Raw genomic sequence first — 26,970 nt, 5'->3', positions numbered from 1 at the left:
GAGAACCAAATTCAGCTAAACTTGGCACGGATCTAAGTATTGATCAACATCAAGGCCGTTGTTGCAATCCCTCCACATTCCAGCAGTGTCGCAAATCGCACAGTCCAGCGCATCATGAGACAGATGCAAACATTACTGTGACTGACTTTGCTTGAACAATCAATGTAAATCGACTCAGAATAGGACAGTGAACACAGCCACACCTTTCCACCAGATTCCTGCTCAGTAAGGAACATTTGCATCTTCATCATGGATAGTGAGACCACTCCTTAGAAACACATTTCTCAAAAACAAACTATAGAAATGATCTCTGAAAGTATAGTCTTGGTTGTTGGACTGGGAACAACCTGGCTTTATATCTCGAGGAGCGCATACGCACCACTGGGTTCCAAAGCCAATTGAATGGTCGACACCTGTAACAATCAATTATGCTAAAGCTGCGACACGTGGAATGTGTCTCTTGGTCAGACATTTCACGCAGAGTTCTGAAATCTTCCACATGACAAAACATTGCATAGAGAACCAAATTGTTCATTTGTATCCGTGGATTCCTTCCATAGAGAGAACCAAATTCAGCTAAACTTGGCACGGATCTAAGTATTGATCAACATCAAGGCCGTTGTTGCAATCCCTCCACATCCCAGCAGTGTCGCAAATCGCACAGTCCAGCGCATCATGAGACAGATGCAAACATTACTGTGACTGACCTTGCTTGAACAATCAATGTAAATCCACTCAGAACATGATCCTTTCGTCCAAGTTCCATTCAAGAACTTGGAACAGTCATCAATGGTGGTAGGACAGTGAACACAGCCACACCTTTCCACCAGATTCCTGCTCAGAAAGGAACATCTGCATTTTCATCATGGATAGTGAGACCACTCCTTAGAAACACATTTCTCAAAAACAAACTATAGAAATGATCCCTGAAAGTATATTCTTGGTTGTTGGACTGGGAACAACCTGGCTTTTTATCTCGAGGAGCGCATACGCACCACTGGGTTCCAAAGCCAATTGAATGGTCGACACCTGTAACAATCAATTATGCTAAAGCTACGACACGTGGAACGTGTCTCTTGGTCAAAGACATTTCACGCAGAGTTCTGAAATCTTCCACATGACAAAACGTTACATAGAGAACTAAGTTGTTCATTTGTATCCGTGGATTCCTTGCATAGAGAGAACCAAATTCAGCTAAACTTGGCACGGATGTAAGTATTGATCAACATCAAGGCCGTTGTTGCACTCCCTCCACATCCCAGCAGTGTCGCAAATCGCACAGTCCAGCGCATCATGAGACAGATGCAAACATTACTGTGACTGACCTTGCTTGAACAATCAATGTAAATCCACTCAGAACATGATCTTTTCGTTCAAGTTCCATTCAAGAACTTGGAACAGTCATCAATGGTGGTAGGACAGTGAACACAGCCACACCTTTCCACCAGATTCCTGCTCAGAAAGGAACATCTGCATCTTCATCATGGATAGTGAGACCACTCCTTAGAAACACATTTCTCAAAAACAAACTATAGAAATGATCCCTGAAAGTATATTCTTGGTTGTTGGACTGGGAACAACCTGGCTTTTTATCTCGAGGAGCGCATACGCACCACTGGGTTCCAAAGCCAATTGAATGGTCGACACCTGTAACAATCAATTATGCTAAAGCTACGACACGTGGAACGTGTCTCTTGGTCAAAGACATTTCACGCAGAGTTCTGAAATCTTCCACATGACAAAACGTTACATAGAGAACCAAGTTGTTCATTTGTATCCGTGGATTCCTTGCATAGAGAGAACCAAATTCAGCTAAACTTGGCACGGATCTAAGTATTGATCAACATCAAGGCCGTTGTTGCACTCCCTCCACATCCCAGCAGTGTCGTCAATTGCACAGTCCAGCGCATCATGAGACAGATGCAAACATTACTGTGACTGACTTTGCTTGAACAATCAATGTAAATCCACTCAGAACATGATTCTTTCGTCCAAGTTCCATTCAAGAACTTGGAACAGTCATCAATGGTGGTAGGACAGTGAACACAGCCACACCTTTCCACCAGATTCCTGCTCAGAAAGGAACATCTGCATCTTCATCATGGATAGTGAGACCACTCCTTAGAAACACATTTCTCAAAAACAAACTATAGAAATGATCTCTGAAAGTATAGTCTTAGTTGTTGGACTGGGAACAACCTGGCTTTATATCTCGAGGAGCGCATACGCACCACTGGGTTCCAAAGCCAATTGAATGGTCGACACCTGTAACAATCAATTATGCTAAAGCTGCGACACGTGGAATGTGTCTCTTGGTCAGACATTTCACGCAGAGTTCTGAAATCTTCCACATGACAAAACATTGCATAGAGAACCAAATTGTTCATTTGTATCCGTGGATTCCTTCCATAGAGAGAACCAAATTCAGCTAAACTTGGCACGGATCTAAGTATTGATCAACATCAAGGCCGTTGTTGCAATCCCTCCACATCCCAGCAGTGTCGCAAATCGCACAGTCCAGCGCATCATGAGACAGATGCAAACATTACTGTGACTGACCTTGCTTGAACAATCAATGTAAATCCACTCAGAACATGATCCTTTCGTCCAAGTTCCATTCAAGAACTTGGAACAGTCATCAATGGTGGTAGGACAGTGAACACAGCCACACCTTTCCACCAGATTCCTGCTCAGAAAGGAACATCTGCATCTTCATCATGGATAGTGAGACCACTCCTTAGAAACACATTTCTCAAAAACAAACTATAGAAATGATCCCTGAAAGTATATTCTTGGTTGTTGGACTGGGAACAACCTGGCTTTTTATCTCGAGGAGCGCATACGCACCACTGGGTTCCAAAGCCAATTGAATGGTCGACACCTGTAACAATCAATTATGCTAAAGCTACGACACGTGGAACGTGTCTCTTGGTCAAAGACATTTCACGCAGAGTTCTGAAATCTTCCACATGACAAAACGTTACATAGAGAACTAAGTTGTTCATTTGTATCCGTGGATTCCTTGCATAGAGAGAACCAAATTCAGCTAAACTTGGCACGGATGTAAGTATTGATCAACATCAAGGCCGTTGTTGCACTCCCTCCACATCCCAGCAGTGTCGCAAATCGCACAGTCCAGCGCATCATGAGACAGATGCAAACATTACTGTGACTGACCTTGCTTGAACAATCAATGTAAATCCACTCAGAACATGATCTTTTCGTTCAAGTTCCATTCAAGAACTTGGAACAGTCATCAATGGTGGTAGGACAGTGAACACAGCCACACCTTTCCACCAGATTCCTGCTCAGAAAGGAACATCTGCATTTTCATCATGGATAGTGAGACCACTCCTTAGAAACACATTTCTCAAAACAAACTATAGAAATGATCCCTGAAAGTATATTCTTGGTTGTTGGACTGGGAACAACCTGGCTTTTTATCTCGAGGAGCGCATACGCACCACTGGGTTCCAAAGCCAATTGAATGGTCGACACCTGTAACAATCAATTATGCTAAAGCTACGACACGTGGAACGTGTCTCTTGGTCAAAGACATTTCACGCAGAGTTCTGAAATCTTCCACATGACAAAACGTTACATAGAGAACTAAGTTGTTCATTTGTATCCGTGGATTCCTTGCATAGAGAGAACCAAATTCAGCTAAACTTGGCACGGATGTAAGTATTGATCAACATCAAGGCCGTTGTTGCACTCCCTCCACATCCCAGCAGTGTCGCAAATCGCACAGTCCAGCGCATCATGAGACAGATGCAAACATTACTGTGACTGACCTTGCTTGAACAATCAATGTAAATCCACTCAGAACATGATCTTTTCGTTCAAGTTCCATTCAAGAACTTGGAACAGTCATCAATGGTGGTAGGACAGTGAACACAGCCACACCTTTCCACCAGATTCCTGCTCAGAAAGGAACATCTGCATCTTCATCATGGATAGTGAGACCACTCCTTAGAAACACATTTCTCAAAAACAAACTATAGAAATGATCCCTGAAAGTATATTCTTGGTTGTTGGACTGGGAACAACCTGGCTTTTTATCTCGAGGAGCGCATACGCACCACTGGGTTCCAAAGCCAATTGAATGGTCGACACCTGTAACAATCAATTATGCTAAAGCTACGACACGTGGAACGTGTCTCTTGGTCAAAGACATTTCACGCAGAGTTCTGAAATCTTCCACATGACAAAACGTTACATAGAGAACCAAGTTGTTCATTTGTATCCGTGGATTCCTTGCATAGAGAGAACCAAATTCAGCTAAACTTGGCACGGATCTAAGTATTGATCAACATCAAGGCCGTTGTTGCACTCCCTCCACATCCCAGCAGTGTCGTCAATTGCACAGTCCAGCGCATCATGAGACAGATGCAAACATTACTGTGACTGACTTTGCTTGAACAATCAATGTAAATCCACTCAGAACATGATTCTTTCGTCCAAGTTCCATTCAAGAACTTGGAACAGTCATCAATGGTGGTAGGACAGTGAACACAGCCACACCTTTCCACCAGATTCCTGCTCAGAAAGGAACATCTGCATCTTCATCATGGATAGTGAGACCACTCCTTAGAAACACATTTCTCAAAAACAAACTATAGAAATGATCTCTGAAAGTATAGTCTTAGTTGTTGGACTGGGAACAACCTGGCTTTATATCTCGAGGAGCGCATACGCACCACTGGGTTCCAAAGCCAATTGAATGGTCGACACCTGTAACAATCAATTATGCTAAAGCTGCGACACGTGGAATGTGTCTCTTGGTCAAAGACATTTCACGCAGAGTTCTGAAATCTTCCACATGACAAAACGTTACATAGAGAACTAAGTTGTTCATTTGTATCCGTGGATTCCTTGCATAGAGAGAACCAAATTCAGCTAAACTTGGCACGGATGTAAGTATTGATCAACATCAAGGCCGTTGTTGCACTCCCTCCACATCCCAGCAGTGTCGCAAATCGCACAGTCCAGCGCATCATGAGACAGATGCAAACATTACTGTGACTGACCTTGCTTGAACAATCAATGTAAATCCACTCAGAACATGATCCTTTCGTTCAAGTTCCATTCAAGAACTTGGAACAGTCATCAATGGTGGTAGGACAGTGAACACAGCCACACCTTTCCACCAGATTCCTGCTCAGAAAGGAACATCTGCATCTTCATCATGGATAGTGAGACCACTCCTTAGAAACACATTTCTCAAAAACAAACTATAGAAATGATCCCTGAAAGTATATTCTTGGTTGTTGGACTGGGAACAACCTGGCTTTTTATCTCGAGGAGCGCATACGCACCACTGGGTTCCAAAGCCAATTGAATGGTCGACACCTGTAACAATCAATTATGCTAAAGCTACGACACGTGGAACGTGTCTCTTGGTCAAAGACATTTCACGCAGAGTTCTGAAATCTTCCACATGACAAAACGTTACATAGAGAACTAAGTTGTTCATTTGTATCCGTGGATTCCTTGCATAGAGAGAACCAAATTCAGCTAAACTTGGCACGGATGTAAGTATTGATCAACATCAAGGCCGTTGTTGCACTCCCTCCACATCCCAGCAGTGTCGCAAATCGCACAGTCCAGCGCATCATGAGACAGATGCAAACATTACTGTGACTGACCTTGCTTGAACAATCAATGTAAATCCACTCAGAACATGATCCTTTCGTTCAAGTTCCATTCAAGAACTTGGAACAGTCATCAATGGTGGTAGGACAGTGAACACAGCCACACCTTTCCACCAGATTCCTGCTCAGAAAGGAACATCTGCATCTTCATCAAGGATAGTGAGACCACTCCTTAGAAACACATTTCTCAAAAACAAACTATAGAAATGATCTCTGAAAGTATAGTCTTAGTTGTTGGACTGGGAACAACCTGGCTTTTTATCTCGAGGAGCGCATACGCACCACTGGGTTCCAAAGCCAATTGAACGGTCGGCATCTGTAACAATCAATTATGCTAAAGCCGCGACACGTGGAATGTGTCTCTTGGTCAAAGACATTTCAGGCAGAGTTCTGAAATCTTCCACATGACAAAATTTTGCATAGAGAACTAAATTGTTCATTTGTATCCGTGGATTCCTTGCATAGAGAGAACCAAATTCAGCTAAACTTTGCACGGATCTAAGTATTGATCCACATGAAGGCCGTTGTTGCACTCCCTCCACATCCCAGCAGTGTCGTAAATAGCACAGTCCAGCGCATCATGAGACAGATGCAAACATTACTGTGACTGACTTTGCTTGAACAATCAATGTAAATCCACTCAGAACATGATCCTTTCGTCCAAGTTCCATTCAAGAATAGTCATCAATAGTGGTAGGACAGTGAACACAGCCACACCTTTCCACCAGATTCCTGCTCAGAAAGGAACATCTGCATCTTCATCATGGATAGTGAGACCACTCCTTAGAAACACATTTCTCAAAAACAAACTATAGAAATAATCCCTGAAAGTATAGTGTTGGTTGTTGGACTGGGAACAACCTGGCTTTATATCTTGAGGAGCACATACGCACCACCTGGTTCCAAATCCAATTGAATGGTCGACACCTGTAACAATCAATTATGCTTAAGCCGCGACACGTGGAATGTGTCTCTTGGTCAAAGACATTTCAGGCAGAGTTCTGAAATTTTCCACATGACAAACTTTTGCATAGAGAACTAAGTTGTTCATTTGTATCCGTGGATTCCTTGCATAGAGAGAACCAAATTCAGCTAAACTTGGCACGGATCTAAGTATTGATCAACATCAAGGCCGTTGTTGCAATCCCTCCACATCCCAGCAGTGTCGCAAATCGCACAGTCCAGCGCATCATGAGACGGATGCAAACATTACTGTGACTGACTTTGCTTGAACAATCAATGTAAATCCACTCAGAACACAATCCTTTCGTCCATGTTCCATTCAAGAACTTGGAACAGTCATCAATGGTGGTAGGACAGTGAACACAGCCACACCTTTCCACCAGACTCCTGCTCAGAAAGGAACATCTGCATCTTCATCATGGATAGTGAGACCATTCCTTAGAAACTCATTTCTCAAAAAACAAACTATAGAAATGATCCCTGAAAGTATAATCTTGGTTGTTGGACTGGGAACAACCTGGCTTTATATCTTGAGGAGCACATACGCACCACTGGGTTCCAAAGCCAATTGAACGGTCGACATCTGTAACAATCAATTATGCTAAAGCCGCGACACGTGGAATGTGTCTCTTGGTCAAAGACATTTCAGGCAGAGTTCTGAAATCTTCCACATGACAAAACTTTGCATAGAGAACTAAGTTGTTCATTTGTATCCGTGGATTCCTTGCATAGAGAGAACCAAATTCAGCTAAACTTGGCACGGATCTAAGTATTGATCAACAGCAAGGCCGTTGTTGCAATCCCTCCACATCCCAGCAGTGTCGCAAATCGCACAGTCCAGCGCATCATGAGACAGATGCAAACATTACTGTGACTGACTTTGCTTGAACAATCAATGTAAATCCACTCAGAATAGGACAGTGAACACAGCCACACCTTTCCACCAGATTCCTGCTCAGTAAGGAACATTTGCATCTTCATCATGGATAGTGAGACCACTCCTTAGAAACACATTTCTCAAAAACAAACTATAGAAATGATCCCTGAAAGTATAGTCTTGGTTGTTGGACTGGGAACAACCTGGCTTTATATCTCGAGGAGCGCATACGCACCACTGGGTTCCAAAGCCAATTGAATGGTCGACACCTGTAACAATCAATTATGCTAAAGCTGCGACACGTGGAATGTGTCTCTTGGTCAGACATTTCACGCAGAGTTCTGAAATCTTCCACATGACAAAACATTGCATAGAGAACCAAATTGTTCATTTGTATCCGTGGATTCCTTCCATAGAGAGAACCAAATTCAGCTAAACTTGGCACGGATCTAAGTATTGATCAACATCAAGGCCGTTGTTGCAATCCCTCCACATCCCAGCAGTGTCGCAAATCGCACAGTCCAGCGCATCATGAGACAGATGCAAACATTACTGTGACTGACTTTGCTTGAACAATCAATGTAAATCCACTCAGAACATGATCCTTTCGTCCAAGTTCCATTCAAGAACTTGGAACAGTCATCAATGGTGGTAGGACAGTGAACACAGCCACACCTTTCCACCAGATTCCTGCTCAGAAAGGAACATCTGCATCTTCATCATGGATAGTGAGACCACTCCTTAGAAACACATTTCTCAAAAACAAACTATAGAAATGATCCCTGAAAGTATAGTCTTGGTTGTTGGACTGGGAACAACCTGGCTTTATATCTCGAGGAGCGCATACGCACCACTGGGTTCCAAAGCCAATTGAATGGTCGACACCTGTAACAATCAATTATGCTAAAGCTACGACACGTGGAACGTGTCTCTTGGTCAAAGACATTTCACGCAGAGTTCTGAAATCTTCCACATGACAAAACGTTACATAGAGAACTAAGTTGTTCATTTGTATCCGTGGATTCCTTGCATAGAGAGAACCATATTCAGCTAAACTTGGCACGGATCTAAGTATTAATCAACATCAAGGCCGTTGTTGCAATCCCTCCACATCCCAGCAGTGTCGCAAATCGCACAGTCCAGCGCATCATGAGACAGATGCAAACATTACTGTGACTGACTTTGCTTGAACAATCAATGTAAATCTACTCAGAACATGATCCTTTCGTCCAAGTTCCATTCAAGAACTTGGAACAGTCATCAATGGTGGTAGGACAGTGAACACAGCCACACCTTTCCACCAGATTCCTGCTCAGAAAGGAACATCTGCATCTTCATCATGGATAGTGAGACCACTCCTTAGAAACACATTTCTCAAAAACAAACTATAGAAATGATCCCTGAAAGTATAGTCTTGGTTGTTGGACTGGGAACAACCTGGCTTTATATCTCGAGGAGCACATACGCACCACTGGGTTCCAAAGCCAATTGAATGGTCGACACCTGTAACAATCAATTATGCTAAAGCTGCGACACGTGAAATGTGTCTCTTGGTCAGACATTTCGCGCAGAGTTCTGAAATCTTCCACATGACAAAACGTTACATAGAGAACTAAGTTGTTCATTTGTATCCGTGGATTCCTTGCATAGAGAGAACCAAATTCAGCTAAACTTGGCACGGATGTAAGTATTGATCAACATCAAGGCCGTTGTTGCACTCCCTCCACATCCCAGCAGTGTCGTCAATTGCACAGTCCAGCGCATCATGAGACAGATGCAAACATTACTGTGACTGACTTTGCTTGAACAATCAATGTAAATCCACTCAGAACATGATCCTTTCGTCCAAGTTCCATTCAAGAATAGTCATCAATAGTGGTAGGACAGTGAACACAGCCACACCTTTCCACCAGATTCCTGCTCAGAAAGGAACATCTGCATCTTCATCATGGATAGCGAGACCACTCCTTAGAAACACATTTCTCAAAAACAAACTATAGAAATAATCCCTGAAAGTATAGTCTTGGTTGTTGGACTGGGAACAACCTGGCTTTATATCTCGAGGAGCGCATACGCACCACTGGGTTCCAAAGCCAATTGAATGGTCGACACCTGTAACAATCAATTATGCTAAAGCTGCGACACGTGGAATGTGTCTCTTGGTCAGACATTTCACGCAGAGTTCTGAAATCTTCCACATGACAAAACATTGCATAGAGAACCAAATTGTTCATTTGTATCCGTGGATTCCTTCCATAGAGAGAACCAAATTCAGCTAAACTTGGCACGGATCTAAGTATTGATCAACATCAAGGCCGTTGTTGCAATCCCTCCACATCCCAGCAGTGTCGCAAATCGCACAGTCCAGCGCATCATGAGACAGATGCAAACATTACTGTGACTGACTTTGCTTGAACAATCAATGTAAATCCACTCAGAACATGATCCTTTCGTCCAAGTTCCATTCAAGAACTTGGAACAGTCATCAATGGTGGTAGGACAGTGAACACAGCCACACCTTTCCACCAGATTCCTGCTCAGAAAGGAACATCTGCATCTTCATCATGGATAGTGAGACCACTCCTTAGAAACACATTTCTCAAAAACAAACTATAGAAATTATCCCTGAGAGTATAGTCTTGGTTGTTGGACTGGGAACAACCTGGCTTTATATCTCGAGGAGCGCATACGCACCACTGGGTTCCAAAGCCAATTGAATGGTCGACACCTGTAACAATCAATTATTCTAAAGCTACGACACGTGGAACGTGTCTCTTGGTCAAAGACATTTCACGCAGAGTTCTGAAATCTTCCACATGACAAAACGTTACATAGAGAACTAAGTTGTTCATTTGTATCCGTGGATTCCTTGCATAGAGAGAACCATATTCAGCTAAACTTGGCACGGATCTAAGTATTAATCAACATCAAGGCCGTTGTTGCAATCCCTCCACATCCCAGCAGTGTCGCAAATCGCACAGTCCAGCGCATCATGAGACAGATGCAAACATTACTGTGACTGACTTTGCTTGAACAATCAATGTAAATCTACTCAGAACATGATCCTTTCGTCCAAGTTCCATTCAAGAACTTGGAACAGTCATCAATGGTGGTAGGACAGTGAACACAGCCACACCTTTCCACCAGATTCCTGCTCAGAAAGGAACATCTGCATCTTCATCATGGATAGTGAGACCACTCCTTAGAAACACATTTCTCAAAAACAAACTATAGAAATGATCCCTGAAAGTATAGTCTTGGTTGTTGGACTGGGAACAACCTGGCTTTATATCTCGAGGAGCACATACGCACCACTGGGTTCCAAAGCCAATTGAATGGTCGACACCTGTAACAATCAATTATGCTAAAGCTGCGACACGTGAAATGTGTCTCTTGGTCAGACATTTCGCGCAGAGTTCTGAAATCTTCCACATGACAAAACGTTACATAGAGAACTAAGTTGTTCATTTGTATCCGTGGATTCCTTGCATAGAGAGAACCAAATTCAGCTAAACTTGGCACGGATGTAAGTATTGATCAACATCAAGGCCGTTGTTGCACTCCCTCCACATCCCAGCAGTGTCGTCAATTGCACAGTCCAGCGCATCATGAGACAGATGCAAACATTACTGTGACTGACTTTGCTTGAACAATCAATGTAAATCCACTCAGAACATTATCCTTTCGTCCAAATTCCATTCAAGAACTTGGAACAGTCATCAATGGTGGTAGGACAGTGAACACAGCCACACCTTTCCACCAGATTCCTGCTCAGAAAGGAACATCTGCATCTTCATCATGGATAGCGAGACCACGCCTTAGAAACACATTTTACAAAAACAAACTATAGAAATGATCCCTGAAAGTATAGTCTTGGTTGTTGGACTGGGAACAACCTGGCTTTATATCTCGAGGAGCACATACGCACCACTGGGTTCCAAAGCCAATTGAACGGTCGGCATCTGTAACAATCAATTATGCTAAAGCCGCGACACGTGGAATGTGTCTCTTGGTCAAAGACATTTCAGGCAGAGTTCTGAAATCTTCCACATGACAACATTTTGCATAGAGAACTAAATTGTTCATTTGTATCCGTGGATTCCTTGCATAGAGAGAACCAAATTCAGCTAAACTTTGCACGGATCTAAGTATTGATCAACATGAAGGCCGTTGTTGCACTCCCTCCACATCCCAGCAGTGTCGTAAATAGCACAGTCCAGCGCATCATGAGACAGATGCAAACATTACTGTGACTGACTTTGCTTGAACAATCAATGTAAATCCACTCAGAACATGATCCTTTCGTCCAAGTTCCATTCAAGAATAGTCATCAATAGTGGTAGGACAGTGAACACAGCCACACCTTTCCACCAGACTCCTGCTCAGAAAGGAACATCTGCATCTTCATCATGGATAGTGAGACCACTCCTTAGAAACACATTTCTCAAAATCAAACTATAGAAATGATCCCTGAAAGTATAGTCTTGGTTGTTGGACTGGGAACAACCTGGCTTTATATCTCGAGGAGCGCATACGCACCACTGGGTTCCATAGCCAATTGAATGGTCGACACCTGTAACAATCAATTATGCTAAAGCTACGACACGTGGAACGTGTCTCTTGGTCAAAGACATTTCACGCAGAGTTCTGAAATCTTCCACATGACAAAACGTTACATAGAGAACTAAGTTGTTCATTTGTATCCGTGGATTCCTTGCATAGAGAGAACCAAATTCAGCTAAACTTGGCACGGATCTAAGTATTGATCAACATCAAGGCCGTTGTTGCAATCCCTCCACATCCCAGCAGTGTCGCAAATCGCACAGTCCAGCGCATCATGAGACAGATGCAAACATTACTGTGACTGACTTTGCTTGAACAATCAATGTAAATCCACTCAGAACATGATCCTTTCGTCCAAGTTCCATTCAAGAACTTGGAACAGTCATCAATGGTGGTAGGACAGTGAACACAGCCACACCTTTCCACCAGATTCCTGCTCACAAAGGAACATCTGCATCTTCATCATGGATAGTGAGACCACTCCTTAGAAACACATTTCTCAAAAACAAACTATAGAAATGATCCCTGAAAGTATATTCTTGGTTGTTGGACTGGGAACAACCTGGCTTTTTATCTCGAGGAGCGCATACGCACCACTGGGTTCCAAAGCCAATTGAATGGTCGACACCTGTAACAATCAATTATGCTAAAGCTGCGACACGTGGAATGTGTCTCTTGGTCAGACATTTCGCGCAGAGTTCTGAAATCTTCCACATGACAAAACGTTACATAGAGAACTAAGTTGTTCATTTGTATCCGTGGATTCCTTGCATAGAGAGAACCAAATTCAGCTAAACTTGGCACGGATGTAAGTATTGATCAACATCAAGGCCGTTGTTGCACTCCCTACATCCCAGCAGTGTCGTCAATTGCACAGTCCAGCGCATCATGAGACAGATGCAAACATTACTGTGACTGACTTTGCTTGAACAATCAATGTAAATCCACTCAGAACATGATCCTTTCGTCCAAGTTCCATTCAAGAACTTGGAAAAGTCATCAATGGTGGTAGGACAGTGAACACAGCCACACCTTTCCACCAGATTCCTGCTCAGAAAAGAACATCTGCATTCTCATCATGGATAGCGAGACCACGCCTTAGAAACACATTTTACAAAAACAAACTATAGAAATGATCCCTGAAAGTATAGTCTTGGTTGTTGGACTGGGAACAACCTGGCTTTATATCTCGAGGAGCACATACGCACCACTGGGTTCCAAAGCCAATTGAACGGTCGGCATCTGTAACAATCAATTATGCTAAAGCCGCGACACGTGGAATGTGTCTCTTGGTCAAAGACATTTCAGGCAGAGTTCTGAAATCTTCCACATGACAAAATTTTGCATAGAGAACTAAGTTGTTCATTTGTATCCGTGGATTCCTTGCATAGAGAGAACCAAATTCAGCTAAACTTGGCACGGATCTAAGTATTGATCAACATCAAGGCCGTTGTTGCAATCCCTCCACATCCCAGCAGTGTCGCAAATCGCACAGTCCAGCGCATCATGAGACGGATGCAAACATTACTGTGACTGACTTTGCTTGAACAATCAATGTAAATCCACTCAGAACACGATCCTTTCGTCCATGTTCCATTCAAGAACTTGGAACAGTCATCAATGGTGGTAGGACAGTGAACACAGCCACACCTTTCCACCAGACTCCTGCTCAGAAAGGAACATCTGCATCTTCATCATGGATAGTGAGACCATTCCTTATAAACTCATTTCTCAAAAAACAAACTATAGAAATGATCCCTGAAAGTATAATCTTGGTTGTTGGACTGGGAACAACCTGGCTTTATATCTCGAGGAGCGCATACGCACCACTGGGTTCCAAAGCCAATTGAATGGTCGACACCTGTAACAATCAATTATGCTAAAGCTGCGACACGTGGAATGTGTCTCTTGGTCAGACATTTCACGCAGAGTTCTGAAATCTTCCACATGACAAAACATTGCATAGAGAACCAAATTGTTCATTTGTATCCGTGGATTCCTTCCATAGAGAGAACCAAATTCAGCTAAACTTGGCACGGATCTAAGTATTGATCAACATCAAGGCCGTTGTTGCAATCCCTCCACATCCCAGCAGTGTCGCAAATCGCACAGTCCAGCGCATCATGAGACAGATGCAAACATTACTGTGACTGACTTTGCTTGAACAATCAATGTAAATCCACTCAGAACATGATCCTTTCGTCCAAGTTCCATTCAAGAACTTGGAACAGTCATCAATGGTGGTAGGACAGTGAACACAGCCACAACTTTCCACCAGATTCCTGCTCAGAAAGGAACATCTGCATCTTCATCATGGATAGTGAGACCACTCCTTAGAAACACATTTCTCAAAAACAAACTATAGAAATGATCCCTGAAAGTATAGTCTTGGTTGTTGGACTGGGAACAACCTGGCTTTATATCTCGAGGAGCGCATACGCACCACTGGGTTCCAAAGCCAATTGAATGGTCGACACCTGTAACAATCAATTATGCTAAAACTACGACACGTGGAACGTGTCTCTTGGTCAAAGACATTTCACGCAGAGTTCTGAAATCTTCCACATGACAAAACGTTACATAGAGAACTAAGTTGTTCATTTGTATCCGTGGATTCCTTGCATAGAGAGAACCATATTCAGCTAAACTTGGCACGGATCTAAGTATTAATCAACATCAAGGCCGTTGTTGCAATCCCTCCACATCCCAGCAGTGTCGCAAATCGCACAGTCCAGCGCATCATGAGACAGATGCAAACATTACTGTGACTGACTTTGCTTGAACAATCAATGTAAATCTACTCAGAACATGATCCTTTCGTCCAAGTTCCATTCAAGAACTTGGAACAGTCATCAATGGTGGTAGGACAGTGAACACAGCCACACCTTTCCACCAGATTCCTGCTCAGAAAGGAACATCTGCATCTTCATCATGGATAGTGAGACCACTCCTTAGAAACACATTTCTCAAAAACAAACTATAGAAATGATCCCTGAAAGTATAGTCTTGGTTGCTGGACTGGGAACAACCTGGCTTTATATCTCGAGGAGCACATACGCACCACTGGGTTCCAAAGCCAATTGAATGGTCGACACCTGTAACAATCAATTATGCTAAAGCTGCGACACGTGAAATGTGTCTCTTGGTCAGACATTTCGCGCAGAGTTCTGAAATCTTCCACATGACAAAACGTTACATAGAGAACTAAGTTGTTCATTTGTATCCGTGGATTCCTTGCATAGAGAGAACCAAATTCAGCTAAACTTGGCACGGATGTAAGTATTGATCAACATCAAGGCCGTTGTTGCACTCCCTCCACATCCCAGCAGTGTCGTCAATTGCACAGTCCAGCGCATCATGAGACAGATGCAAACATTACTGTGACTGACTTTGCTTGAACAATCAATGTAAATCCACTCAGAACATTATCCTTTCGTCCAAATTCCATTCAAGAACTTGGAACAGTCATCAATGGTGGTAGGACAGTGAACACAGCCACACCTTTCCACCAGATTCCTGCTCAGAAAGGAACATCTGCATCTTCATCATGGATAGCGAGACCACGCCTTAGAAACACATTTTACAAAAACAAACTATAGAAATGATCCCTGAAAGTATAGTCTTGGTTGTTGGACTGGGAACAACCTGGCTTTATATCTCGAGGAGCACATACGCACCACTGGGTTCCAAAGCCAATTGAACGGTCGGCATCTGTAACAATCAATTATGCTAATGCCGCGACACGTGGAATGTGTCTCTTGGTCAAAGACATTTCAGGCAGAGTTCTGAAATCTTCCACATGACAAAATTTTGCATAGAGAACTAAATTGTTCATTTGTATCCGTGGATTCCTTGCATAGAGAGAACCAAATTCAGCTAAACTTTGCACGGATCTAAGTATTGATCAACATGAAGGCCGTTGTTGCACTCCCTCCACATCCCAGCAGTGTCGTAAATAGCACAGTCCAGCGCATCATGAGACAGATGCAAACATTACTGTGACTGACTTTGCTTGAACAATCAATGTAAATCCACTCAGAACATGATCCTTTCGTCCAAGTTCCATTCAAGAATAGTCATCAATAGTGGTAGGACAGTGAACACAGCCACACCTTTCCACCAGATTCCTGCTCAGAAAGGAACATCTGCATCTTCATCATGGATAGTGAGACCACTCCTTAGAAACACATTTCTCAAAAACAAACTATAGAAATAATCCCTGAAAGTATAGTCTTGGTTGTTGGACTGGGAACAACCTGGCTTTATATCTCGAGGAGCACATACGCACCACTGGGTTCCAAAGCCAATTGAACGGTCGGCATCTGTAACAATCAATTATGCTAAAGCCGCGACACGTGGAATGTGTCTCTTGGTCAAAGACATTTCAGGCAGAGTTCTGAAATCTTCCACATGACAAAATTTTGCATAGAGAACTAAATTGTTCATTTGTATCCGTGGATTCCTTGCATAGAGAGAACCAAATTCAGCTAAACTTGGCACGGATCTAAGTATTGATCAACATCAAGGCCGTTGTTGCAATCCCTCCACATCCCAGCAGTGTCGCAAATCGCACAGTCCAGCGCATCATGAGACGGATGCAAACATTACTGTGACTGACTTTGCTTGAACAATCAATGTAAATCCACTCAGAACACGATCCTTTCGTCCAAGTTCCATTCAAGAACTTGGAACAGTCATCAATGGTGGTAGGACAGTGAACACAGCCACACCTTTCCACCAGACTCCTGCTCAGAAAGGAACATCTGCATCTTCATCATGGATAGTGAGACCACTCCTTAGAAACACATTTCTCAAAAAACAAACTATAGAAATGATCCCTGAAAGTATAGTCTTGGTTGTTGGACTGGGAACAACCTGGCTTTATATCTTGAGGAGCACATACGCACCACTGGGTTCCAAAGCCAATTGAACGGTCGACATCTGTAACAATCAATTATGCTAAAGCCGCGACACGTGGAATGTGTCTCTTGGTCAAAGACATTTCAGGCAGAGTTCTGAAATCTTCCACATGACAAAACTTTGCATAGAGAACTAAGTTGTTCATTTGTATCCGTGGATTCCTTGCATAGAGAGAACCAAATTCAGCTAAACTTGGCACGGATCTAAGTATTGATCAACATCAAGGCCGTTGTTGCAATCCCTCCACATCCCAGCAGTGTCGCAAATCGCACAGTCCAGCGCATCATGAGACAGATGCAAACATTACTGTGACTGACTTTGCTTGAACAATCAATGTAAATCCACTCAGAACATGATCCTTTCGTCCAAGTTCCATTCAAGAACTTGGAACAGTCATCAATGGTGGTAGGACAGTGAACACAGCCACACCTTTCCACCAGATTCCTGCTCAGAAAGGAACATCTGCATCTTCATCATGGATAGTGAGACCACTCCTTAGAAACACATTTCTCAAAAACAAACTATAGAAATGATCCCTGAAAGTATAGTCTTGGTTGTTGGACTGGGAACAACCTGGCTTTATATCTCGAGGAGCGCATACGCACCACTGGGTTCCAAAGCCAATTGAATGGTCGACACCTGTAACAATCAATTATGCTAAAGCTACGACACGTGGAACGTGTCTCTTGGTCAAAGACATTTCACGCAGAGTTCTGAAATCTTCCACATGACAAAACGTTACATAGAGAACTAAGTTGTTCATTTGTATCCGTGGATTCCTTGCATAGAGAGAACCAAATTCAGCTAAACTTGGCACGGATCTAAGTATTGATCAACATCAAGGCCGTTGTTGCAATCCCTCCACATCCCAGCAGTGTCGCAAATCGCACAGTCCAGCGCATCATGAGACAGATGCAAACATTACTGTGACTGACTTTGCTTGAACAATCAATGTAAATCCACTCAGAATAGGACAGTGAACACAGCCACACCTTTCCATCAGATTCCTGCTCAGTAAGGAACATTTGCATCTTCATCATGGATAGTGAGACCACTCCTTAGAAACACATTTCTCAAAAACAAACTATAGAAATGATCCCTGAAAGTATAGTCTTGGTTGTTGGACTGGGAACAACCTGGCTTTATATCTCGAGGAGCGCATACGCACCACTGGGTTCCAAAGCCAATTGAATGGTCGACACCTGTAACAATCAATTATGCTAAAGCTGCGACACGTGGAATGTGTCTCTTGGTCAGACATTTCACGCAGAGTTCTGAAATCTTCCACATGACAAAACATTGCATAGAGAACCAAATTGTTCATTTGTATCCGTGGATTCCTTCCATAGAGAGAACCAAATTCAGCTAAACTTGGCACGGATCTAAGTATTGATCAACATCAAGGCCGTTGTTGCAATCCCTCCACATCCCAGCAGTGTCGCAAATCGCACAGTCCAGCGCATCATGAGACAGATGCAAACATTACTGTGACTGACTTTGCTTGAACAATCAATGTAAATCCACTCAGAACATGATCCTTTCGTCCAAGTTCCATTCAAGAACTTGGAACAGTCATCAATGGTGGTAGGACAGTGAACACAGCCACACCTTTCCACCAGATTCCTGCTCAGAAAGGAACATCTGCATCTTCATCATGGATAGTGAGACCACTCCTTAGAAACACATTTCTCAAAAACAAACTATAGAAATGATCCCTGAAAGTATAGTCTTGGTTGTTGGACTGGGAACAACCTGGCTTTATATCTCGAGGAGCGCATACGCACCACTGGGTTCCATAGCCAATTGAATGGTCGACACCTGTAACAATCAATTATGCTAAAGCTACGACACGTGGAACGTGTCTCTTGGTCAAAGACATTTCACGCAGAGTTCTGAAATCTTCCACATGACAAAACGTTACATAGAGAACTAAGTTGTTCATTTGTATCCGTGGATTCCTTGCATAGAGAGAACCAAATTCAGCTAAACTTGGCACGGATCTAAGTATTGATCAACATCAAGGCCGTTGTTGCAATCCCTCCACATCCCAGCAGTGTCGCAAATCGCACAGTCCAGCGCATCATGAGACAGATGCAAACATTACTGTGACTGACTTTGCTTGAACAATCAATGTAAATCCACTCAGAACATGATCCTTTCGTCCAAGTTCCATTCAAGAACTTGGAACAGTCATCAATGGTGGTAGGACAGTGAACACAGCCACACCTTTCCACCAGATTCCTGCTCAGAAAGGAACATCTGCATCTTCATCATGGATACTGAGACCACTCCTTAGAAACACATTTCTCAAAAACAAACTATAGAAATGATCCCTGAAAGTATAGTCTTGGTTGTTGGACTGGGAACAACCTGGCTTTATATCTCGAGGAGCGCATACGCACCACTGGGTTCCAAAGCCAATTGAATGGTCGACACCTGTAACAATCAATTATGCTAAAGCTACGACACGTGGAACGTGTCTCTTGGTCAAAGACATTTCACGCAGAGTTCTGAAATCTTCCACATGACAAAACGTTACATAGAGAACTAAGTTGTTCATTTGTATCCGTGGATTCCTTGCATAGAGAGAACCAAATTCAGCTAAACTTGGCACGGATATAAGTATTGATCAACATCAAGAACGTTGTTGCACTCCCTCCACATCCCAGCAGTGTCGTCAATTGCACAGTCCAGCGCATCATGAGACAGATGCAAACATTACTGTGACTGACTTTGCTTGAACAATCAATGTAAATCTACTCAGAACATGATCCTTTCGTCCAAGTTCCATTCAAGAACTTGGAACAGTCATCAATGGTGGTAGGACAGTGAACACAGCCACACCTTTCCACCAGATTCCTGCTCAGAAAGGAACATCTGCATCTTCATCATGGATAGTGAGACCACTCCTTAGAAACACATTTCTCAAAAACAAACTATAGAAATGATCCCTGAAAGTATAGTCTTGGTTGTTGGACTGGGAACAACCTGGCTTTATATCTCGAGGAGCACATACGCACCACTGGGTTCCAAAGCCAATTGAACGGTCGGCATCTGTAACAATCAATTATGCTAAAGCCGCGACACGTGGAATGTGTCTCTTGGTCAAAGACATTTCAGGCAGAGTTCTGAAATCTTCCACATGACAAAATTTTGCATAGAGAACTAAATTGTTCATTTGTATCCGTGGATTCCTTGCATAGAGAGAACCAAATTCAGCTAAACTTTGCACGGATCTAAGTATTGATCAACATGAAGGCTGTTGTTGCACTCCCCCCACATCCCAGCAGTGTCGTAAATAGCACAGTCCAGCGCATCATGAGACAGATGCAAACATTACTGTGACTGACTTTGCTTGAACAATCAATGTAAATCCACTCAGAACATGATCCTTTCGTCCAAGTTCCATTCAAGAACTTGGAACAGTCATCAATGGTGGTAGGACAGTGAACACAGCCACACCTTTCCACCAGATTCCTGCTCAGAAAGGAACATCTGCATCTTCATCATGGATAGCGAGACCACGCCTTAGAAACACATTTTACAAAAACAAACTATAGAAATGATCCCTGAAAGTATAGTCTTGGTTGTTGGACTGGGAACAACCTGGCTTTATATCTCGAGGAGCACATACGCACCACTGGGTTCCAAAGCCAATTGAACGGTCGGCATCTGTAACAATCAATTATGCTAAAGCCGCGACACGTGGAATGTGTCTCTTGGTCAAAGACATTTCAGGCAGAGTTCTGAAATCTTCCACATGACAAAATTTTGCATAGAGAACTAAATTGTTCATTTGTATCCGTGGATTCCTTGCATAGAGAGAACCAAATTCAGCTAAACTTTGCACGGATCTAAGTATTGATCAACATGAAGGCCGTTGTTGCACTCCCCCCACATCCCAGCAGTGTCGTAAATAGCACAGTCCAGCGCATCATGAGACAGATGCAAACATTACTGTGACTGACTTTGCTTGAACAATCAATGTAAATCCACTCAGAACATGATCCTTTCGTCCAAGTTCCATTCAAGAATAGTCATCAATAGTGGTAGGACAGTGAACACAGCCACACCTTTCCACCAGATTCCTGCTCAGAAAGGAACATCTGCATCTTCATCATGGATAGTGAGACCACTCCTTAGAAACACATTTCTCAAAAACAAACTATAGAAATAATCCCTGAAAGTATAGTGTTGGTTGTTGGACTGGGAACAACCTGGCTTTATATCTTGAGGAGCACATACGCACCACCTGGTTCCAAATCCAATTGAATGGTCGACACCTGTAACAATCAATTATGCTTAAGCCGCGACACGTGGAATGTGTCTCTTGGTCAAAGACATTTCAGGCAGAGTTCTGAAATTTTCCACATGACAAACTTTTGCATAGAGAACTAAGTTGTTCATTTGTATCCGTGGATTCCTTGCATAGAGAGAACCAAATTCAGCTAAACTTGGCACGGATCTAAGTATTGATCAACATCAAGGCCGTTGTTGCAATCCCTCCACATCCCAGCAGTGTCGCAAATCGCACAGTCCAGCGCATCATGAGACGGATGCAAACATTACTGTGACTGACTTTGCTTGAACAATCAATGTAAATCCACTCAGAACATGATCCTTTCGTCCAAGTTCCATTCAAGAACTTGGAACAGTCATCAATGGTGGTAGGACAGTGAACACAGCCACACCTTTCCACCAGACTCCTGCTCAGAAAGGAACATCTGCATCTTCATCATGGATAGTGAGACCACTCCTTAGAAACACATTTCTCAAAATCAAACTATAGAAATGATCCCTGAAAGTATAGTCTTGGTTGTTGGACTGGGAACAACCTGGCTTTATATCTCGAGGAGCGCATACGCACCACTGGGTTCCAAAGCCAATTGAATGGTCGACACCTGTAACAATCAATTATGCTAAAGCTGCGACACGTGGAATGTGTCTCTTGGTCAGACATTTAACGCAGAGTTCTGAAATCTTCCACATGACAAAACATTGCATAGAGAACCAAATTGTTCATTTGTATCCGTGGATTCCTTCCATAGAGAGAACCAAATTCAGCTAAACTTGGCACGGATCTAAGTATTGATCAACATCAAGGCCGTTGTTGCAATCCCTCCACATCCCAGCAGTGTCGCAAATCACACAGTCCAGCGCATCATGAGACAGATGCAAACATTACTGTGACTGACTTTGCTTGAACAATCAATGTAAATCCACTCAGAACATGATCCTTTCGTCCAAGTTCCATTCAAGAACTTGGAACAGTCATCAATGGTGGTAGGACAGTGAACACAGCCACACCTTTCCACCAGATTCCTGCTCAGAAAGGAACATCTGCATCTTCATCATGGATAGTGAGACCACTCCTTAGAAACACATTTCTCAAAAACAAACTATAGAAATGATCCCTGAAAGTATAGTCTTGGTTGTTGGACTGGGAACAACCTGGCTTTATATCTCGAGGAGCGCATACGCACCACTGGGTTCCAAAGCCAATTGAATGGTCGACACCTGTAACAATCAATTATGCTAAAGCTACGACACGTGGAACGTGTCTCTTGGTCAAAGACATTTCACGCAGAGTTCTGAAATCTTCCACATGACAAAACGTTGCATAGAGAACTAAGTTGTTCATTTGTATCCGTGGATTCCTTGCATAGAGAGAACCATATTCAGCTAAACTTGGCACGGATCTAAGTATTGATCAACATCAAGGCCGTTGTTGCAATCCCTCCACATCCCAGCAGTGTCGCAAATCGCACAGTCCAGCGCATCATGAGACGGATGCAAACATTACTGTGACTGACTTTGCTTGAACAATCAATGTAAATCCACTCAGAACACGATCCTTTCGTCCAAGTTCCATTCAAGAACTTGGAACAGTCATCAATGGTGGTAGGACAGTGAACACAGCCACACCTTTCCACCAGACTCCTGCTCAGAAAGGAACATCTGCATCTTCATCATGGATAGTGAGACCACTCCTTAGAAACACATTTCTCAAAAAACAAACTATAGAAATGACCCCTGAAAGTATAATCTTGGTTGTTGGACTGGGAACAACCTGGCTTTATATCTTGAGGAGCACATACGCACCACTGGGTTCCAAAGCCAATTGAACGGTCGACATCTGTAACAATCAATTATGCTAAAGCCGCGACACGTGGAATGTGTCTCTTGGTCAAAGACATTTCAGGCAGAGTTCTGAAATCTTCCACATGACAAAATTTTGCATAGAGAACTAAGTTGTTCATTTGTATCCGTGGATTCCTTGCATAGAGAGAACCAAATTCAGCTAAACTTGGCACGGATCTAAGTATTGATCAACATCAAGGCCGTTGTTGCAATCCCTCCACATCCCAGCAGTGTCGCAAATCGCACAGTCCAGCGCATCATGAGACAGATGCAAACATTACTGTGACTGACTTTGCTTGAACAATCAATGTAAATCCACTCAGAACATGATCCTTTCGTCCAAGTTCCATTCAAGAACTTGGAACAGTCATCAATGGTGGTAGGACAGTGAACACAGCCACACCTTTCCACCAGATTCCTGCTCAGAAAGGAACATCTGCATCTTCATCATGGATACTGAGACCACTCCTTAGAAACACATTTCTCAAAAACAAACTATAGAAATGATCCCTGAAAGTATAGTCTTGGTTGTTGGACTGGGAACAACCTGGCTTTATATCTCGAGGAGCGCATACGCACCACTGGGTTCCAAAGCCAATTGAATGGTCGACACCTGTAACAATCAATTATGCTAAAGCTACGACACGTGGAACGTGTCTCTTGGTCAAAGACATTTCACGCAGAGTTCTGAAATCTTCCACATGACAAAACGTTACATAGAGAACTAAGTTGTTCATTTGTATCCGTGGATTCCTTGCATAGAGAGAACCAAATTCAGCTAAACTTGGCACGGATATAAGTATTGATCAACATCAAGGCCGTTGTGCACTCCCTCCACATCCCAGCAGTGTCGTCAATTGCACAGTCCAGCGCATCATGAGACAGATGCAAACATTACTGTGACTGACTTTGCTTGAACAATCAATGTAAATCTACTCAGAACATGATCCTTTCGTCCAAGTTCCATTCAAGAACTTGGAACAGTCATCAATGGTGGTAGGACAGTGAACACAGCCACACCTTTCCACCAGATTCCTGCTCAGAAAGGAACATCTGCATCTTCATCATGGATAGTGAGACCACTCCTTAGAAACACATTTCTCAAAAACAAACTATAGAAATGATCCCTGAAAGTATAGTCTTGGTTGTTGGACTGGGAACAACCTGGCTTTATATCTCGAGGAGCACATACGCACCACTGGGTTCCAAAGCCAATTGAACGGTCGGCATCTGTAACAATCAATTATGCTAAAGCCGCGACACGTGGAATGTGTCTCTTGGTCAAAGACATTTCAGGCAGAGTTCTGAAATCTTCCACATGACAAAATTTTGCATAGAGAACTAAATTGTTCATTTGTATCCGTGGATTCCTTGCATAGAGAGAACCAAATTCAGCTAAACTTTGCACGGATCTAAGTATTGATCAACATGAAGGCTGTTGTTGCACTCCCCCCACATCCCAGCAGTGTCGTAAATAGCACAGTCCAGCGCATCATGAGACAGATGCAAACATTACTGTGACTGACTTTGCTTGAACAATCAATGTAAATCCACTCAGAACATGATCCTTTCGTCCAAGTTCCATTCAAGAATAGTCATCAATAGTGGTAGGACAGTGAACACAGCCACACCTTTCCACCAGATTCCTGCTCAGAAAGGAACATCTGCATCTTCATCATGGATAGTGAGACCACTCCTTAGAAACACATTTCTCAAAAACAAACTATAGAAATAATCCCTGAAAGTATAGTGTTGGTTGTTGGACTGGGAACAACCTGGCTTTATATCTTGAGGAGCACATACGCACCACCTGGTTCCAAATCCAATTGAATGGTCGACACCTGTAACAATCAATTATGCTTAAGCCGCGACACGTGGAATGTGTCTCTTGGTCAAAGACATTTCAGGCAGAGTTCTGAAATTTTCCACATGACAAACTTTTGCATAGAGAACTAAGTTGTTCATTTGTATCCGTGGATTCCTTGCATAGAGAGAACCAAATTCAGCTAAACTTGGCACGGATCTAAGTATTGATCAACATCAAGGCCGTTGTTGCAATCCCTCCACATCCCAGCAGTGTCGCAATTCGCACAGTCCAGCGCATCATGAGACGGATGCAAACATTACTGTGACTGACTTTGCTTGAACAATCAATGTAAATCCACTCAGAACATGATCCTTTCGTCCAAGTTCCATTCAAGAACTTGGAACAGTCATCAATGGTGGTAGGACAGTGAACACAGCCACACCTTTCCACCAGATTCCTGCTCAGAAAGGAACATCTGCATCTTCATCATGGATAGTGAGACCACTCCTTACAAACACATTTCTCAAAAACAAACTATAGAAATGATCCCTGAAAGTATAGTCTTGGTTGTTGGACTGGGAACAACCTGGCTTTATATCTCGAGGAGCACATACGCACCACTGGGTTCCAAAGCCAATTGAATGGTCGACACCTGTAACAATCAATTATGCTAAAGCTACGACACGTGGAACGTGTCTCTTGGTCAAAGACATTTCACGCAGAGTTCTTAAATCTTCCACATGACAAAACGTTACATAGAGAAATAAGTTGTTCGTTTGTATCCGTGGATTCCTTGCATAGAGAGAACCAAATTCAGCTAAACTTGGCAAGGATATAAGTATTGATCAACATGAAGGCCGTTGTTGCACTCCCTCCACATCCCAGCAGTGTCGTCAATTGCACAGTCCAGCGCATCATGAGACAGATGCAAACATTACTGTGACTGACTTTGCTTGAACAATCAATGTAAATCCACTCAGAACATGATCCTTTCGTCCAAGTTCCATTCAAGAATAGTCATCAATAGTGGTAGGACAGTGAACACAGCCACACCTTTCCACCAGATTCCTGCTCAGAAAGGAACATCTGCATCTTCATCATGGATAGTGAGACCACTCCTTAGAAACACATTTCTCAAAAACAAACTATAGAAATAATCCCTGAAAGTATAGTGTTGGTTGTTGGACTGGGAACAACCTGGCTTTATATCTTGAGGAGCACATACGCACCACCTGGTTCCAAATCCAATTGAATGGTCGACACCTGTAACAATCAATTATGCTTAAGCCGCGACAGGTGGAATGTGTCTCTTGGTCAAAGACATTTCAGGCAGAGTTCTGAAATTTTCCACATGACAAACTTTTGCATAGAGAACTAAGTTGTTCATTTGTATCCGTGGATTCCTTCCATAGAGAGAACCAAATTCAGCTAAACTTGGCACGGATCTAAGTATTGATCAACATCAAGGCCGTTGTTGCAATCCCTCCACATCCCAGCAGTGTCGCAAATCGCACAGTCCAGCGCATCATGAGACAGATGCAAACATTACTGTGACTGACTTTGCTTGAACAATCAATGTAAATCCACTCAGAACATGATCCTTTCGTCCAAGTTCCATTCAAGAACTTGGAACAGTCATCAATGGTGGTAGGACAGTGAACACAGCCACACCTTTCCACCAGATTCCTGCTCAGAAAGGAACATCTGCATCTTCATCATGGATAGTGAGACCACTCCTTACAAACACATTTCTCAAAAACAAACTATAGAAATGATCCCTGAAAGTATAGTCTTGGTTGTTGGACTGGGAACAACCTGGCTTTATATCTCGAGGAGCACATACGCACCACTGGGTTCCAAAGCCAATTGAATGGTCGACACCTGTAACAATCAATTATGCTAAAGCTACGACACGTGGAACGTGTCTCTTGGTCAAAGACATTTCACGCAGAGTTCTGAAATCTTCCACATGACAAAACGTTACATAGAGAAATAAGTTGTTCGTTTGTATCCGTGGATTCCTTGCATAGAGAGAACCAAATTCA

General features: G+C 42.9%; 34 non-coding genes and 10 pseudogenes across 34 annotated transcripts; all 44 read right to left on the bottom strand.

Moving 5' to 3' along the window:
- Positions 1-206: 206 nt before the first annotated feature.
- Positions 207-326, bottom strand: LOC136948582 (small nucleolar RNA U3; annotated as a pseudogene).
- A 404-nt stretch (positions 327-730) lies between these two features.
- On the bottom strand, positions 731-942 carry LOC136948207 (small nucleolar RNA U3). Its single transcript, XR_010877087.1, has one exon. It is a non-coding gene; the product is annotated as a small nucleolar RNA U3 (small nucleolar RNA).
- A 406-nt stretch (positions 943-1,348) lies between these two features.
- On the bottom strand, positions 1,349-1,560 carry LOC136948264 (small nucleolar RNA U3). The gene has a single exon (XR_010877139.1). It is a non-coding gene; the product is annotated as a small nucleolar RNA U3 (small nucleolar RNA).
- A 406-nt stretch (positions 1,561-1,966) lies between these two features.
- On the bottom strand, positions 1,967-2,178 carry LOC136948272 (small nucleolar RNA U3). The gene has a single exon (XR_010877147.1). It is a non-coding gene; the product is annotated as a small nucleolar RNA U3 (small nucleolar RNA).
- Positions 2,179-2,582: 404 nt separating this feature from the next.
- Positions 2,583-2,794, bottom strand: LOC136948208 (small nucleolar RNA U3). Its single transcript, XR_010877088.1, has one exon. It is a non-coding gene; the product is annotated as a small nucleolar RNA U3 (small nucleolar RNA).
- Positions 2,795-3,200: 406 nt separating this feature from the next.
- LOC136948364 (small nucleolar RNA U3) lies at positions 3,201-3,411 on the bottom strand. The gene has a single exon (XR_010877234.1). It is a non-coding gene; the product is annotated as a small nucleolar RNA U3 (small nucleolar RNA).
- Positions 3,412-3,817: 406 nt separating this feature from the next.
- On the bottom strand, positions 3,818-4,029 carry LOC136948263 (small nucleolar RNA U3). The gene has a single exon (XR_010877138.1). It is a non-coding gene; the product is annotated as a small nucleolar RNA U3 (small nucleolar RNA).
- Positions 4,030-4,435: 406 nt separating this feature from the next.
- LOC136948271 (small nucleolar RNA U3) lies at positions 4,436-4,647 on the bottom strand. The gene has a single exon (XR_010877146.1). It is a non-coding gene; the product is annotated as a small nucleolar RNA U3 (small nucleolar RNA).
- A 406-nt stretch (positions 4,648-5,053) lies between these two features.
- LOC136948203 (small nucleolar RNA U3) lies at positions 5,054-5,265 on the bottom strand. Its single transcript, XR_010877083.1, has one exon. It is a non-coding gene; the product is annotated as a small nucleolar RNA U3 (small nucleolar RNA).
- Positions 5,266-5,671: 406 nt separating this feature from the next.
- Positions 5,672-5,883, bottom strand: LOC136948319 (small nucleolar RNA U3). Its single transcript, XR_010877191.1, has one exon. It is a non-coding gene; the product is annotated as a small nucleolar RNA U3 (small nucleolar RNA).
- A 406-nt stretch (positions 5,884-6,289) lies between these two features.
- LOC136948544 (small nucleolar RNA U3) lies at positions 6,290-6,494 on the bottom strand (annotated as a pseudogene).
- Positions 6,495-6,900: 406 nt separating this feature from the next.
- On the bottom strand, positions 6,901-7,113 carry LOC136948274 (small nucleolar RNA U3). Its single transcript, XR_010877149.1, has one exon. It is a non-coding gene; the product is annotated as a small nucleolar RNA U3 (small nucleolar RNA).
- Positions 7,114-7,519: 406 nt separating this feature from the next.
- LOC136948566 (small nucleolar RNA U3) lies at positions 7,520-7,676 on the bottom strand (annotated as a pseudogene).
- Positions 7,677-8,080: 404 nt separating this feature from the next.
- LOC136948599 (small nucleolar RNA U3) lies at positions 8,081-8,292 on the bottom strand. Its single transcript, XR_010877368.1, has one exon. It is a non-coding gene; the product is annotated as a small nucleolar RNA U3 (small nucleolar RNA).
- A 406-nt stretch (positions 8,293-8,698) lies between these two features.
- LOC136948285 (small nucleolar RNA U3) lies at positions 8,699-8,910 on the bottom strand. The gene has a single exon (XR_010877159.1). It is a non-coding gene; the product is annotated as a small nucleolar RNA U3 (small nucleolar RNA).
- A 404-nt stretch (positions 8,911-9,314) lies between these two features.
- LOC136948524 (small nucleolar RNA U3) lies at positions 9,315-9,519 on the bottom strand (annotated as a pseudogene).
- Positions 9,520-9,923: 404 nt separating this feature from the next.
- On the bottom strand, positions 9,924-10,135 carry LOC136948320 (small nucleolar RNA U3). The gene has a single exon (XR_010877192.1). It is a non-coding gene; the product is annotated as a small nucleolar RNA U3 (small nucleolar RNA).
- A 406-nt stretch (positions 10,136-10,541) lies between these two features.
- On the bottom strand, positions 10,542-10,753 carry LOC136948284 (small nucleolar RNA U3). Its single transcript, XR_010877158.1, has one exon. It is a non-coding gene; the product is annotated as a small nucleolar RNA U3 (small nucleolar RNA).
- A 404-nt stretch (positions 10,754-11,157) lies between these two features.
- On the bottom strand, positions 11,158-11,369 carry LOC136948314 (small nucleolar RNA U3). The gene has a single exon (XR_010877186.1). It is a non-coding gene; the product is annotated as a small nucleolar RNA U3 (small nucleolar RNA).
- Positions 11,370-11,775: 406 nt separating this feature from the next.
- Positions 11,776-11,980, bottom strand: LOC136948509 (small nucleolar RNA U3; annotated as a pseudogene).
- A 406-nt stretch (positions 11,981-12,386) lies between these two features.
- LOC136948294 (small nucleolar RNA U3) lies at positions 12,387-12,598 on the bottom strand. The gene has a single exon (XR_010877167.1). It is a non-coding gene; the product is annotated as a small nucleolar RNA U3 (small nucleolar RNA).
- A 402-nt stretch (positions 12,599-13,000) lies between these two features.
- On the bottom strand, positions 13,001-13,212 carry LOC136948393 (small nucleolar RNA U3). Its single transcript, XR_010877260.1, has one exon. It is a non-coding gene; the product is annotated as a small nucleolar RNA U3 (small nucleolar RNA).
- A 406-nt stretch (positions 13,213-13,618) lies between these two features.
- LOC136948241 (small nucleolar RNA U3) lies at positions 13,619-13,831 on the bottom strand. Its single transcript, XR_010877118.1, has one exon. It is a non-coding gene; the product is annotated as a small nucleolar RNA U3 (small nucleolar RNA).
- Positions 13,832-14,235: 404 nt separating this feature from the next.
- On the bottom strand, positions 14,236-14,447 carry LOC136948198 (small nucleolar RNA U3). Its single transcript, XR_010877078.1, has one exon. It is a non-coding gene; the product is annotated as a small nucleolar RNA U3 (small nucleolar RNA).
- A 406-nt stretch (positions 14,448-14,853) lies between these two features.
- Positions 14,854-15,065, bottom strand: LOC136948283 (small nucleolar RNA U3). Its single transcript, XR_010877157.1, has one exon. It is a non-coding gene; the product is annotated as a small nucleolar RNA U3 (small nucleolar RNA).
- A 404-nt stretch (positions 15,066-15,469) lies between these two features.
- On the bottom strand, positions 15,470-15,681 carry LOC136948313 (small nucleolar RNA U3). Its single transcript, XR_010877185.1, has one exon. It is a non-coding gene; the product is annotated as a small nucleolar RNA U3 (small nucleolar RNA).
- A 406-nt stretch (positions 15,682-16,087) lies between these two features.
- Positions 16,088-16,292, bottom strand: LOC136948522 (small nucleolar RNA U3; annotated as a pseudogene).
- A 406-nt stretch (positions 16,293-16,698) lies between these two features.
- LOC136948186 (small nucleolar RNA U3) lies at positions 16,699-16,911 on the bottom strand. Its single transcript, XR_010877066.1, has one exon. It is a non-coding gene; the product is annotated as a small nucleolar RNA U3 (small nucleolar RNA).
- Positions 16,912-17,317: 406 nt separating this feature from the next.
- On the bottom strand, positions 17,318-17,529 carry LOC136948587 (small nucleolar RNA U3). The gene has a single exon (XR_010877357.1). It is a non-coding gene; the product is annotated as a small nucleolar RNA U3 (small nucleolar RNA).
- Positions 17,530-17,935: 406 nt separating this feature from the next.
- LOC136948568 (small nucleolar RNA U3) lies at positions 17,936-18,092 on the bottom strand (annotated as a pseudogene).
- Positions 18,093-18,496: 404 nt separating this feature from the next.
- On the bottom strand, positions 18,497-18,708 carry LOC136948576 (small nucleolar RNA U3). Its single transcript, XR_010877354.1, has one exon. It is a non-coding gene; the product is annotated as a small nucleolar RNA U3 (small nucleolar RNA).
- Positions 18,709-19,114: 406 nt separating this feature from the next.
- LOC136948374 (small nucleolar RNA U3) lies at positions 19,115-19,326 on the bottom strand. Its single transcript, XR_010877243.1, has one exon. It is a non-coding gene; the product is annotated as a small nucleolar RNA U3 (small nucleolar RNA).
- A 406-nt stretch (positions 19,327-19,732) lies between these two features.
- LOC136948282 (small nucleolar RNA U3) lies at positions 19,733-19,944 on the bottom strand. The gene has a single exon (XR_010877156.1). It is a non-coding gene; the product is annotated as a small nucleolar RNA U3 (small nucleolar RNA).
- A 406-nt stretch (positions 19,945-20,350) lies between these two features.
- LOC136948179 (small nucleolar RNA U3) lies at positions 20,351-20,562 on the bottom strand. The gene has a single exon (XR_010877060.1). It is a non-coding gene; the product is annotated as a small nucleolar RNA U3 (small nucleolar RNA).
- Positions 20,563-20,968: 406 nt separating this feature from the next.
- Positions 20,969-21,173, bottom strand: LOC136948543 (small nucleolar RNA U3; annotated as a pseudogene).
- A 406-nt stretch (positions 21,174-21,579) lies between these two features.
- Positions 21,580-21,791, bottom strand: LOC136948217 (small nucleolar RNA U3). The gene has a single exon (XR_010877095.1). It is a non-coding gene; the product is annotated as a small nucleolar RNA U3 (small nucleolar RNA).
- A 404-nt stretch (positions 21,792-22,195) lies between these two features.
- On the bottom strand, positions 22,196-22,407 carry LOC136948564 (small nucleolar RNA U3). Its single transcript, XR_010877353.1, has one exon. It is a non-coding gene; the product is annotated as a small nucleolar RNA U3 (small nucleolar RNA).
- Positions 22,408-22,813: 406 nt separating this feature from the next.
- Positions 22,814-23,026, bottom strand: LOC136948177 (small nucleolar RNA U3). The gene has a single exon (XR_010877058.1). It is a non-coding gene; the product is annotated as a small nucleolar RNA U3 (small nucleolar RNA).
- Positions 23,027-23,432: 406 nt separating this feature from the next.
- LOC136948362 (small nucleolar RNA U3) lies at positions 23,433-23,644 on the bottom strand. The gene has a single exon (XR_010877232.1). It is a non-coding gene; the product is annotated as a small nucleolar RNA U3 (small nucleolar RNA).
- A 405-nt stretch (positions 23,645-24,049) lies between these two features.
- LOC136948281 (small nucleolar RNA U3) lies at positions 24,050-24,261 on the bottom strand. The gene has a single exon (XR_010877155.1). It is a non-coding gene; the product is annotated as a small nucleolar RNA U3 (small nucleolar RNA).
- A 406-nt stretch (positions 24,262-24,667) lies between these two features.
- On the bottom strand, positions 24,668-24,872 carry LOC136948542 (small nucleolar RNA U3; annotated as a pseudogene).
- Positions 24,873-25,278: 406 nt separating this feature from the next.
- Positions 25,279-25,490, bottom strand: LOC136948193 (small nucleolar RNA U3). The gene has a single exon (XR_010877073.1). It is a non-coding gene; the product is annotated as a small nucleolar RNA U3 (small nucleolar RNA).
- Positions 25,491-25,896: 406 nt separating this feature from the next.
- LOC136948540 (small nucleolar RNA U3) lies at positions 25,897-26,101 on the bottom strand (annotated as a pseudogene).
- A 406-nt stretch (positions 26,102-26,507) lies between these two features.
- LOC136948192 (small nucleolar RNA U3) lies at positions 26,508-26,719 on the bottom strand. The gene has a single exon (XR_010877072.1). It is a non-coding gene; the product is annotated as a small nucleolar RNA U3 (small nucleolar RNA).
- Positions 26,720-26,970: the final 251 nt, after the last annotated feature.

The sequence above is a fragment of the Osmerus mordax genome, chromosome 8 (genome assembly GCF_038355195.1).
Source record: "Osmerus mordax isolate fOsmMor3 chromosome 8, fOsmMor3.pri, whole genome shotgun sequence".
NCBI lineage: Eukaryota > Metazoa > Chordata > Actinopteri > Osmeriformes > Osmeridae > Osmerus > Osmerus mordax.
Note: the sequence above shows the minus strand (reverse complement) of the source record. Positions and strands in the feature narration are given on the sequence as shown.